At 35.8% G+C, this 13,704-nt stretch overlaps 1 protein-coding gene across 1 annotated transcript in view; it reads left to right on the plus strand.

Moving 5' to 3' along the window:
* The first annotated feature begins 12,665 nt into the window (after positions 1-12,665).
* Positions 12,666-13,704, plus strand: part of si:cabz01090165.1 (uncharacterized protein LOC100333421 homolog) — a 204,671-nt gene continuing 203,632 nt past the window's right edge. The window contains exon 1 of the mRNA XM_051134918.1: positions 12,666-13,376. The gene's annotated coding sequence lies outside the window, so the exon portion shown is untranslated. The remainder of the gene's footprint in view (positions 13,377-13,704) is intronic.

Consider the following 13,704-nt stretch of genomic DNA (forward strand, 5'->3'; position numbering starts at 1 on the left):
TGGCCAGTTGCATTAACAGGCAACATTTTTAAGACTGCATCTTGAGAGTTACTTTAATTAACCAGCAGTGAATTAGTCAGTCTTATCTTTTGGATTAAAATTAGACTAATCTACCTTTTTATGTAACTGACTTAAATGGATAGAACTGTTTCCTTAATCAAAAAAATATATTTTAATTTAAAGAGATAAAGAGATGAAATGGCACAATGTGATGATGTTTCATAGATCGTTTGTGCATGACTCAGTTCCTTTCGTAAGTCTACAGTAGCTGTACGAAGTTTGTGGTAAGTAATGGTCCTTACAGAAAGCTACATAGTTCATGTTTTATTTTCAATTCATTATTAATCTTGATGTCCAAAGACTCCAGAGGACCTCACCTGATTGACTGAGGGAAGTCTGAAGTAGGAGACAGTAAATACCACACATTTCACAGACAAAGACAAGACTTGCTTTTAATAGTGCTTCACTGTGCATTTCTGAAGTGGAAGTGTGCTTCCCAGACACACTATAAGGATGTTTACCACCCACATAAGCATGACTGTTTGCACAGAACTATTCAGTTTTTATGTAAACCAACCATATATGAGAGCATGAAATGAGGGGACGTATCAGTGTAAAGGCTTGAATGGACATTCAGTTTGGCTCTCAATTAAAACTATACATTTTTTTTGTGTTCTCTCCTAAGTTCGGTGCACTGGAATAAAACTGGAAGGCATACTGTGTCTTTTTGTATTTTAATATGCTCCATATTATATAGCGAGCAGAACTGTGAAAAATAAGCTGTTCAAATATTGCCATGTTTATTGCATTAATATTGCAATATTTCAATGTTTTTTTTTTTTTTTAAAGCAATGTTTATTGCGTTAAAACACATTTAAAGAGCTGTTTAAAATGAAGTGAGAGGTTTATGTAAAGAGGGAACTACTACTGCTGGAAACAATGATTTTGATATCCACGTTTTATGAGTTGCTGTTTGATATCCAGGTTTGTTTAAAAGCCCTTTGTTCTTTGTTCTGATAGGACATGTTTTAAGCAATAAAGAATGAGGAATTTCATGTCAGAATGAAATTAAAATGAACAAACAAAAACAAAACAATCATGCAAACAAAACAGCATCTAAATGCAAAAGCAATTGAACGAGAGGGGAATCATGACAGTTTTGATTACTGTTCAAGACAAACCTCATTTCCATTTTCTCTGTGTTGACTCTTTCTGCTTTCTGCCCAGCTTTTGATTTGATGTTATTTATGCAATGTTATTTAACAGTAACTATAGTGACACTGCTGTTAACTAAAAATGTTGAGTGTAACTTGAAAAAAGCTACATTGCAGTATTTTAGCTCACATGATGCTTTACAGTTGAGCAAAGTCAATGTTTAAACCCTCTCTCTTAAACTGTCTTCTCTAGCCTACTGTAGGAATGGAAAGTTGTTTATGTAAGCAGATAAATAGTTTGATGAATGACTTGCCAATTAATTTAAATGTGTGCACAGAAGTCCCTGCGCAGCATTTTATACTTCATTTTGTTTATAATTAAATATTTAATAACTCTAATAAAATAGCTGTTCATCACTATGTTTTTGATTCAACATAGTTTCTAGTTCATCTATACGTTTCTTTTTTCCTTATAAATCTTTATAAAGATCCTTATGATGGCAAGAGTAGGCCTAAATAAATCAGTAAATGTCATAAATCAGTAAATGTCACCATGTTGGTAGTTTAATAAATAAAGAAATAAATATAAAATGCCCTCCTAAATTGATGCTGAATTTATTTGATCAAAAATGCAATAATGATAGTAATACTGTGAAATATTATTAAAATGTTAAAATAAGTGTTTTCTATGTAAATGTTAAAATGTAATTTATTCATGTGATTAAAGCAAAAGAAGAGTTCAGATGCAAAAGCCTCCTTTAAAATTAGCATTTCTTTCTGGTTACTTTGTATAGGTTTCTATGTAAATACCGTGTACTTTTGATCAACTTAATGTGAAAAAAAAAAAAAAAAAAAAAATGGTAGTGTAACTATTTTTCAAAACAGTACCTTGTCTTTAGTCTACTTAAAATATGGCAAACTATAGGTTTAAAATACATTTCCCAACACTATTTTTTGAAACTCTGGGAAAATAACATGTTAGAAATTGAACTATTGTGATACTCGAGCCACAGAGCAAAAGTGTTTTAATCTGAGCAGAAATGCTCAGGCTAAATGAAACTGCTGCCCAGTGCAGAATATCTGCTGTCTGCTCAGAATTTCCTGCTGTTTGAGTTTGTGTGATGGCTATTGTTGTTAGGTGGAGGACAGTCAGCAGCTGTATGTTTGAAGTGCTAAACATGAAGCAATATGAACAGATGACTGGCAGTTCCTCTGCTTCTTTGAGTCACTTTGTGTAATTGTGTGTCCATGTTATTTGTGTAAATTGCAACAGTATATATGTTATACTCTATTATGAACTGTTGCATCCTATATGAAAACTCACACTGATGATCTTTTACATGCCAAAGAAAGTGGAAGAAATTACTGAAAATATGATCTTTTTTTGATGTGAACTCCTATGTCTTTGTCTTTATATAATCAAGGCCACGTTGCTGATTTGAAAAGATTGCGTTCCACAATCACTGTTTTTTTTTTTTTTTTTTTTTAATGTTTAGGTCTATGCCGCACCGCTGAATAATTTACCTCTGATAAATTATGCAGTTGGCTAAAATACAGACTTATGAAACTGTCTTAGGGGAAGTTAAATGTCTTGGGATTTCCCCAGAAACTTTGTTTTTGCATCAGTGCCTGCGGTGAGCTTCTGCAGCACATCCCAACACATTTAATGGAAGATATCGTCTCAAAAGACTTCACCAAACAGAGGTCTGAAGGCTTGTGAGTAGCGTTTAGGGAGCCCTTGGTGTAGCTGAAACATATCGTCAAGGGCAAACTGAGCAAATTCTCAGGACAGCTGCACTGGGAAATGGGGATCATAGAGGGGAAATTATTTGTTTAGGTGTCAGTTTTGTTGAGTGGACAGTTTTGTTCACTTGTTTTCAGGTAACCATCTGTCACACACTGATCAATCAAAGCAATTCTTAGCAGCCTAACTGCATTATCCAGAAAACTGAACTGACATGAACTGACATGCAGCCAGCTGTAGATTTCAGAGCACTTTAACAGAAGATTGTGGGTTCTAAATTATTATTAGTGAAATTGTTATGATTTACCACAAGTGAGGCCCTATTTCAAAGCTGCTGTGCTTTTCCGTTACAGGAAATCGATTTCTGTGAGTTTTTTTTTTTTTTTTTTTTTTTCTTCCCCTTCTTAATAACCTTCAGATAAATATTACAACAGGAAAGATTCTGCTGCTGTGTCATTGATTGGTTTTTGTACCTAATCACCTAATATTTGCTACAAGTGAATCATTGTGAGAACACTGAACTGGAAAAGCAATTGTAACATTTTTATAATGCATTAAAGGAATACAATGTATATTTATTATAAATTAAGCTTAACAGCACCTTACTCTGTATTATGGACACCTTAAAGGGGTCATCGGATGCGAAGTTCACTTTTACATGTTGTTTGAACATTAATGTGTGTTGGCAGTTTATGTACAAATCTACCCTATAATGATACAAATCCATGCAATGGTTTTTAATTAATCTGTAAAAAAATAATATCCCCTTTTTTCAAATTGAGCCATTCTCAGATGCAGGCGTCACACAGAGGCCGCTCGAACAATAGTTGATTGACATGAGCATCTGATCTGCTGATTGACAGATCAGCTGTAACAGCCCACCTCCATTGTTTCGATGTGGAGCAGGGATGTAAGTTAGACAAGTATGTCTCCGATTGAGCGATTGAGGTGTTGTGTTGCTGGATGTAATAATGAACATAATGGTCGCCATTTACTCCCGACATCTGAGCAGCTGAAGATGCAGTGGATTACGTCTGTTTGTGAAGGGAATGTGCCTCCCGATCTACATAAATGCATCTATGTTCACGCAAATCATTCGTGATCCAGCTTCACCTACAGCAAAAGTGAGTATAAGGGGTTTTTTTATGAATCTCTGCAATCACCTTTCCTAATAATGTGATAGTTCGCAAGTTTGGAGGCTAAACATGCTAAATCCAGCTAAAGTAAACAATCTCTCAGAGCAGCTCCTCACTCCACAGAGAGAAGAGAGGGGCGGGATGAGTAGAGCTCATTTGCATTTAAAGGAACAATCTCTCAGCATGAGATGATTTTTGCAGAGCTGATTTTGACAAAGTAAAAAGGGTGTTGTTTTACACTACCATTGAGAATTTTTATATTATAGACTTTGCATTAAGACCCTAAAGAATCATATCAAATTGTGGAAAATGGGCATCCGATGACCCCTTTAAAATAAAGTGTTACCATTTAATCTTAACATGCATTTAACCTGGTGTATTTCTAAAAGCACTCCTTTAGTCTTTGATGTTCTTGAAGGCTTCAAAGATGTAATAATGTCCTCTCCAGTATTTTGAAGAAATCTGAAAATAATGCTGAGCTCCAGCTGTCGCAAGATTTTGTATAAAGATCTCAGAATGTTATCCAATCCTGTCATATAAGTTAGGTGGAAAAGTTTAAAATAAGCTGAGGCAATGGGAAGCCTAATTTCTGGTATCCTTTGGAGTGGAAGATGGGACTACCTTTGATGGTGATGTCCCACCGGACGCCATTTGCCACACAGTGCCTCACAGATGCTTCAGAGACATCTGCCACATTCTGCAGTGAAGCATTTATTAAGCAAGCAGCAATTAGACCTGGTGCATCAAATCTGCTGTTTTAAAGTAAGAAGAACTTTGCATGGAGGCTTTTTGATTCTATTCTTAGTTCAAATAACACTGAGTTTAATTACTCAATGAAAACTCCTTGAAGTCAGGCCAGTAGAGAAGCCACCATTTGTGTTTTGGAACATGACCCTCTGATGAAGTTAAGAGAACATCAGTTTTATGAGAAATGCGACTGGAGAGCAGCATTTGTTTCTCCTCTCTGTGACGAATGAAGGTTTAAGGCAGAAACAACATCACTGTTGCTCTTTAATTAAGTCATCTGTATGGAACAACAAGGAGGTCGAAAAACACAAAGCCTTCTTAATAACGTTATCTCAAAATGCAAACTTTAGCCTGGAGCGAACATCATTCCAGAGCAAACACAAAACACATTCATTAAATGAACAATTAGTGTGTTTATGCATTCACAAATAGGTGGCAGTGGTTACAGTTTTATGCAAATGTAGTTAAAAAATATGACAGACGTATGCAAATATATAATATAAAAGATATGACCTATCTATCTATCCGAGTGACTGTGTGAGAAATGGCCAATGGAATGGCTTAGTATGATATAAAGTATGAAAAGTTTGACCTTTTAACAACTTAATAACATGACAGAGGACCAGCAGATTACTAGAGGGCAGAGCGAGGGAGCGAAAGAGCGATCATCCTTCACTTTCAGCTCTCGTTCTTCATCCATCTGTAATCCCCTTGTGCGATCTCTCTCTCTCCGCTCCACTGGCTCCAGGGTCCCTCACGAGCCTTTCCAATCCCACTGAATCCTGGGAGGTCAGAAAGGCTGTCGGTCCTGTCAGACAGCCGTATCCTCAGCATGAGTGGCCTTCTTTACAGATCTCACTCCTGTGTCACCGCCTCGACACTGAAACAATCACTGCAGGTGAGCTGAGCCTCATACTGTACTGTGTATCTACTATCTGTGACCACTTTCTTAGCTTCACCTTCCTCATACTGTATAGGACCCAGCCCCATATTGTCATTATTATTAAAGATCACATACCTGTTTCTTTGAAAAACAGTGCTGCAGCCAGTTATTCTGCTTTGAAATGTGCATTCTTTGTTGGAATGTCTGTTTTTGGTTTGGTCTGTGTGATTCTGCCTTCTTCCTTCTACCCAATAGCATTTCAACACTTTGGGTTGCCAGTTGACCGAAAAAAAAAAAAGAAAAAAAAAGAAAGAAAGAAAACAAAACACAAAAGCACCATACTGCAGCCATAGAAGCCAGCAAACAAACTGGGTCAGAGATTGCAGATTCTATCTTAAACAGATTCTACATCCATCAAAAACTATGAGCAGAGACGTATTAAAACATGGATAAATCAACTCATTAACTTACATTGTAAGACTCATCGCCTTCCATTGTCACTCGTGCTCATTCCTGTTGTGTTTCCTCAATGGCAACCCATGTGAGTGTCAAGTCTGAGGCAGGGGAGGCGAACAGTTCTGCCCAATATTTTAATTTCAGGAAGTAGTACCCATTTTAACAGCTAGCTGTCAATATTACATACCGCACAAAAAATCTGATAGTAGAGAGTGCGTCTCGGGGTCCAGGTGCTGTAAGGTCAAGGTGGCTCTGGTCTAGGTTTTATTACAGCCCATCAAAGGAAACTTCAAATGACCATGGCACTCTTGTAAATTAAAAAAAGCCTTTATTACCAGATGGATACACGTTTTGGCACATGCCGTCATTAGGGAGAGCAAACACAAAACTTAGTTCTTGGTTAGGGAATAAACCTAACAGTTTTTTTTTAAATGTCATCAATGTAAGCATTGTGATAATGTGGTACAGAGTAAAACATTCTTAGATGAAAATACAAATAAGGTTTATTTTATTAGACATTTTATTAATTGTCAGACTACCCATGTTATTTATAGACGAGAATGTCCTCAATGTAAGGTGTTTTATGTTGGAAGAACAAAAAGATGATTACTGGATCGATTGGCTGAACACAAATATGCCATCAGGAGGGGTAATGAAGAATATCCTATGGCAAAACATTTTAAATTAATGCATAAAAGTAATCCTTCAATCCTCAGACTGCAAGGTATTGATCGTTTGAATATTGCTATTAGGAGAGACAACAGAGAACTTAAACTTAATCAAAGAAAGACATTTTTGATTTACAAATTAAAGGCTAATATGTATCCAGGCTTGATGAGGACTTGGATGTTACCCATTTTTAAACTTACCCAATTTTTCTTTTTTTTTTTTTTGATTAACTAATTATTTTTTATTTTTTTGTGGGGGGGATTGGGGTTATCGTTATCGTGATGCGTTATCTTTGAGTATGAAAATTATGAGTATGATGTAGGGTAGACCAGATACCGTTTGCTTTTTCCATTACCACACCAAAACTAGGGACTGAAAATAAGTAATTTTTTAAATGATGTTTCCTTTACTTGTCTACTAAAACATTATTAATTATTAACATCCATAAGTAGGTCATATTTACCACAATTAGCTCATACACACAAGAAGCTTTTTTGTTCCAACTGTACCATACAGCTGAAACACCCATTCGTAATGCTGTAAAGCTGCCTAACCAATTCATTGCAAATGTAAAATAGCTTTAAAAATGAGAATTCAACTGTTTTTATTTCCATTCAGTATTGTATTTGGTTATTTGTTTAATTAAAAGTTGTTCATTTGAAAAACATTGTACAGTAATGGCAAACAGAGAAACAATATTTAATTTCAGTTCATTATTTTTGAAGTAACAGTTAAAAACAGTAAGTACAGTAAACAGCAAAACAGTAAAAAAAAAACAAAAAAAAAACACTGACCTACTGCAAACAGCAATAATAAAGCAAACAATAACCTAATAAACATAATAACAATAAACATAAATAAATGATCCATTGTGTCTCCACTGTACCCCGCTGACCACCTCGAACATTTCTCTAGATTTTACAATGACCTTGCATGACACTGTCATGTAATATGTCTTTTTTTAGAGCACAGATTAAGGTTTACGAAAATGTAAGTTAACTTTAACAGTCATGTAACGATGAGAAGCTATTTAATGTGGAAGAGATGTGGTGAAGTGAAAAACTTACCTTAGAAAAAAAAAAATTGCCGATATCTTCGGAGAAGCGCATATACTTCAAATTTCCCACGATCGAAGAGGTAATACGCATATGCGAAGAAAATATCACAGATCAGACTTGTTGCGCACGCAAGTTATTTAAGGTGTTTCAAATGTACCCCATTTCCAACTGTACCTGGTCTACCCTACTTTTTGAGTGTGAAAATATGTTGTTTTGTGAATGTGTAAAGCTATAGAGAGTTGTTGGTCACATGATTATAATAAGATGACTCAATGAATGACACTGCTTTCACTTGTGCTAAGTTTGGTGTTTGCTCTCCCTGAAGAAGGCATGTGCCGAAACGCATTAGAGAGGGGTTTTTTTTTAGATTTCTTGGATGTAGCCATCTAGTAATAAAGGCTTTTTGATTTACAAGACTGCCATGGCCATTCGGAAGTTTTCTTTGATTACATACTGCACCTTTAAAGTTTTCAGTTAGCTGAAAACAGGACATAAAGTTTCAGTGAATAAATTATGGTAATTAGGTAACTGAATTCAGTGTGCTGTTCAGGATGTGGTGATAAACCAGCCAAACAAATTTTACGTTACTACTCTTTTTTTTTCTTTGTTTTTTTTTTTTTTTTTTTGTCACAGTTAGGTGCATCTGAGAAGTGTTAACACTTTGCCCAACATTGTTGCTTAATTATTTATTTATTTATTTATTTTTTTTACCTTTTTTTTTCAGGATTCTTTGAAATATAATAATAATAATAATAATAATAATTATTATTATTATTATTATTATTATTATTATTATTATAAACAAGAGCATTTATTCTAAATTTGTAACAATATTCAATGTTTGGGTTGGTGCATTTTTTTTTTTTTTTAATAAATTAATATGTATATTTACCAAGGATGTTAAATTGACAAAAAGTGATAGTGTAGACATATCATTAGAAAATATTTATATTTAAAATAAATGCTGTTCTGTTTGTTTTGTTTACTTAGTGCTTCACCCAAACATTATCAGTTGCTAAAATTTGCTAAAATTTGGTGCAGATTTCTAGAAATAAAACCAAACCATCTTTCAAACTTAGCTATTACTTTCTTGACTGTATGGGTCTCAATGGGTTGACAACCCTCAAACCTCAATACAAAAATTATTTGGCCTTAGAACACTCTCTTAAAAATGAAAGCAATCATCATGCTGGTCAGGCTTTTAGCTTTCTGAAAGAGAACTGCAAGCTTGTTACTCTAAGCTGCTGAAAGCATATGGCCCGCTCTGCAATTTCCACCAAGCACATACAGTATAGCATTACTGCCTAACTTGGAAAAAGCTATACCAAAAGGTCATTTTTATTTTTTAGTTTATTTAAGTTGACCTGGCATTGACGATAGATTGAGCAGGAGGGCATAGGCAGATAGATTCACAGAGAAGGGGCTGTCAGGGGCCTTTTTTTTTAAGAGACGAAATCAAGCAAAGTACTGGAAAAAGATTTTTTTTCCCACCTTACAGAATCTGTGTAGGAAGAGCACAACTTGGGAATGCAGCATTTGTCAACAGATATATTATTAACCATGTTGATCTATAGCACCATCAAAATGACATTACACCGAGTAGAGCAATTGGACTTCTCATTCCCATCTCTGAACACACGACAGAGACACAGAGAGAGCAATTGAGAAGAGAGAGATGGTCGATGACTTGGCAGGCAAAGGAAGTAGTTTCACTGAGACGTTATTCTATTCTGTTTTCCTACACCTAAGAAGAAGAAAGAAGTCTCTTGTGCTCACTGAGACTGTATTTATTTGGCTAAAAATACATTAAAAACAGTAAAACTGTAAAATATTATTATAATTTAAATCAGGAATATATTATATTTTAGTATGTACATAGAGAAGCTATGTAAATATATACTAAAATATAATATATCCCTGTAAGAAAAATGCCAACTTTTCAGCATTAATACTATATATCCTTCAGAAATCATTCTAATATGCTGATTTAATGTTCAAGAACCATTTTTGATTATCATCAATGTTGAAAACAGTTGTGCTGCTTCATATCTTAATGGAAATCGTGATTTATTTATTTCCTATATATATATATATATATATATATATATATAATCACTTTTAAACAATTTATTAATCATTTTAAGTCATTGCTAAATAAAAAGTATTACTTATTTAAACAAGAACCACACAAACAAACAATAGAGAGAGAGAGAGAGAGTGTTATTATTACTTAGTTATTTTGTGCCTTCTGTACAAGTACTTACATGTCATTAAAAACAAACAAGCAAAAAAAATAAATAAAAACACTTCGGACAATTCGGGAGACCGGTCAAAGCTACAGTCCATGTTTGCATATCATTGCTGTGGCCGAATGTGTTGTTTTGCCTCAGGGCACCGCTGTGCAGCAGAAACCCTGACAGAGGGGAAGAAAAACATGACAGAGGGTCTCTCCAGGTGGAGATAAACTTTCTGGAAAAACTGTACTTGAGGGCCGAATGTACATCAGCTGCTGCCGTGGCATTGCCTAGTCTCTGACCATCTCATTTAGAGGGAGCATGAGCCTGGCGACCCCATTAACTCCAGTCTTTTCCTCCCATCTGTCAAACCACACAAAGTCACTTGGCACAAATATTACAAACCTCTGCGACAGCCGCATACAGCCAGTCTGAGTTCATCTTTCTACTAACCTCTATTTAACCTGCACAAAGCCTCGTCTCTGTAAAGCAGGGCTCAAAGTCTGCATTTCTTGCAGCATTTGTCTAGTTTTCTTAATGCTCTGTAACTATCCAAAACTCCAAGATGTTTTCGATAGAGATTTATTCCTCTCAAGCGACTCATGCAGAGATGAATTGCTCTGTCATTACCATTTGTTTAAGAAAAAAAAAAAAAAAAAAAAAAAACAGTAAAGCAGAATTGGAAAGCACAGGAAGTCAGCAGATGGCTTCAGACAACCTGATATGCATCCCTTTGTGTGGAGTTGACTAACTCAGTGTCAGCAGTTTGGGATTGGGATTCTCTGTCTTCCTCTCTCTCTTTGGGCTATTGGATTTCAGGAACCCGGACTATCTATGTGAAGCCATAACCAGATCCTCTGTAATCTCTGATAATGCTCTGCTCTCTGGCAGCAACAGGAAAGATGAGCAGATTACCTGATAGACAGCGTAATTAACCATCGTCATCACCCTGCGCTGCAATATTTTCTTTATCTCTTCTGCACTTGTACTCTGAAATACCATTTTATGTAACATTAGGTGAGCTGCATGCTTTCATTTCTGATGAAATCGAGGCACGGGTGTAATATCCATATCCAAGTCAGCGTCGCTATCTGCACCTCTTGGGCATCAGTCAAAGATTTCATTATTATTTTATTTGTTTGTTTGTTTTGTGTTCAGAGTATACCTTTAAGTTCAGGGACTATATGCTGAAGATCTAATTTAGCAATGAATACAATTCAGTTTTCATACTATAAAATTCAAAAGAATAAATAATGAGTATGTCCTTGCATACTATAAAATTCAAAAGAATAAATTATATATATATATATATATATATATATATATATACACATATATACACATATATATATATATATATATATATATATTTTTTTTTTTTTTTTTTTTTTTCTTGGCAGATCCTTTCCTTTTATTCTGTTACATTTTTTTCCTAAATCTTGACTTCTGAAATGAATATTTGAATATGTCATGCAATTTACACTCTGTGCTGTAACATTTGCACAGGCATTAGTAAAATGAAAATCATTTTGAATTAGTATTATTACTATTATTGTTATTGTTGTTGTTTTTTTTTTTATTTAATCTGACTATTGTACATCAAACTAAACAATCTATGTTGTCAAAAGAAGTAATACTTTTATTTAGCAATAGCATAAATTAATCACTGAATTGATCTTAACCTGACTCTTGAATCCCAAACTGCAGCATTTTTATTTATTTATTTATTTATTTATTTATTTATTTATTTATTAATCCTGACTCTTGTGACTATAACTGGTGGAATGTGGATTGATTGATTGATTGATATGTAATGTTATATGTTATATGTTATCTTGTTATGTTATGTGTTATTTGACCTGAATGTTGTACCTCAAGCTAGAAAAATGTGAGTTGGTTGTTTGGTTATTTATTAATTCATTCATTTACTTGTTTATTTATAAAGAAAATGTTGTATCATATTTATTTATTTAATTATACTGGGCATCAATTTTACCCCAGCAAAAATACAATTACAAAAATACAATTACAGAAAAAAATAAAAATAAAAAATAGCATTACACTTAAATAAATCACAGTACAAGGCTAGCAGGAATGTGTACACATTATTTCTTCATATTTCATATCTGAGCACCAAACTTTCAGCTTCCCTTCACCAAAGGCCAGGAATGAGAATTCCTTGCACGTTTCACAAATGAAACACCCATTCCTTTCACGTACTGTATTTGCTGTAATTTAAATGCACATCACCTCCAGAGCACACAGACTCTCTCCTGCACAACACACACACACACATGCAGGGACTTTCCACTGACTTCTGCTGTTTTATGCAGATACAATGATACTTGCTAAATCTAACCTTCACAGCAACCCTTAACTTTTGGTGAAACATTATTTAGTATCTTTATTAAGCAATTTCCTCATGAGGACGTTGGCTGGTCTCCTCAGTGTGGCTGATTTAGGGTTTTACTATCATCGTGGGGACATTTGACTTTCTCTCTCTCTCTCTCTCACGCGCGCGGGTGCGCGCTCATTTGACGTCTCTGAAACTCATCTCACGCCTGCTTTAAAACTAAAGAAGCATCTCAACAATATTTGAATTAGTGCAACATGTCAAGATAGCGAATCTCCTCAGTGTCGGTCGGTGGGCAGCGCGAGGCGTGTCTGCAGCGTGGGCTGTGGGACCGTGTTTCTCCTCACCACTCCCATTTACCGGCGGCTGAACTGCAGAAACACTACGTCCTCTCTGACAGTGCTTCATTTATAACGCACGCAGCTCAATAGACGTCTCGGGGAAAGAAACGCTTCTCTCATCGGAGTGTCTTTCACAAAGCGGACGGGAATAATTCATTGGTGGACGGTTGCATATGACTTGGGATAATGTTTGGATATACTGGAGTAGAGGCGAGGACTTCCAGTGATCGCGTGGATTAGATGACTTTGATCAATTTGTGCAGAACAACTATGTTTGCGTGTATATGGCTCGCTTTCCAGCGGACTGATTGCCGTTTCAGTGGTTCGATGTGATGTGGATACTTGTCAAGGACATCGTGCGTAATAAACGAGCCGTTCAGGAGAGAGACGGCGATGCATCAGAGCTCTACAGCAGCCCGGGAAAACATTCTCTTAGCACTATTGTGATCGCGCCCGGTGGATGCGCGTCTGCTTAGGCGATGATCTTCAGCTGTCAACTCGTCAGAGAGTTCGTGCGCGCGCTCGGAGGGCTATAGGATTCGTCGGACCCGTCTGTAGAGCAAAGTTAAGCTGATTCTGGATCCCGAGATCAAAAAACAAGGTAGGCTTTCCAAACCTGCCATATAAAGGGCGCTGTATGTGGGCGCGTGGTCTAAATGGGGCATTGTCACACGCAAGACTTTGGTTCAGTGTATCCGTGACCTTTCCAGCGGAAAATGGATGAGAAATGTGCTTGATCAGTCTTTTATGGAGGCATGCGAGAAAAATGAGAGGCTGTTCGATTGATAACATCGATCCGGTGCATGTAAGGAAAATGATGTGGCGGTAACGCGCGCGCTGCTAGATTACACTGTTTGTGCTTATTTAAAATGCGTTTTTTTGCTTGGACTATTAGTTTTAGCTTCAGTTTCATGTTCGAGTGAATTCAC

The sequence above is a fragment of the Labeo rohita genome, chromosome 18 (genome assembly GCF_022985175.1).
Source record: "Labeo rohita strain BAU-BD-2019 chromosome 18, IGBB_LRoh.1.0, whole genome shotgun sequence".
Classification (NCBI taxonomy): domain Eukaryota; kingdom Metazoa; phylum Chordata; class Actinopteri; order Cypriniformes; family Cyprinidae; genus Labeo; species Labeo rohita.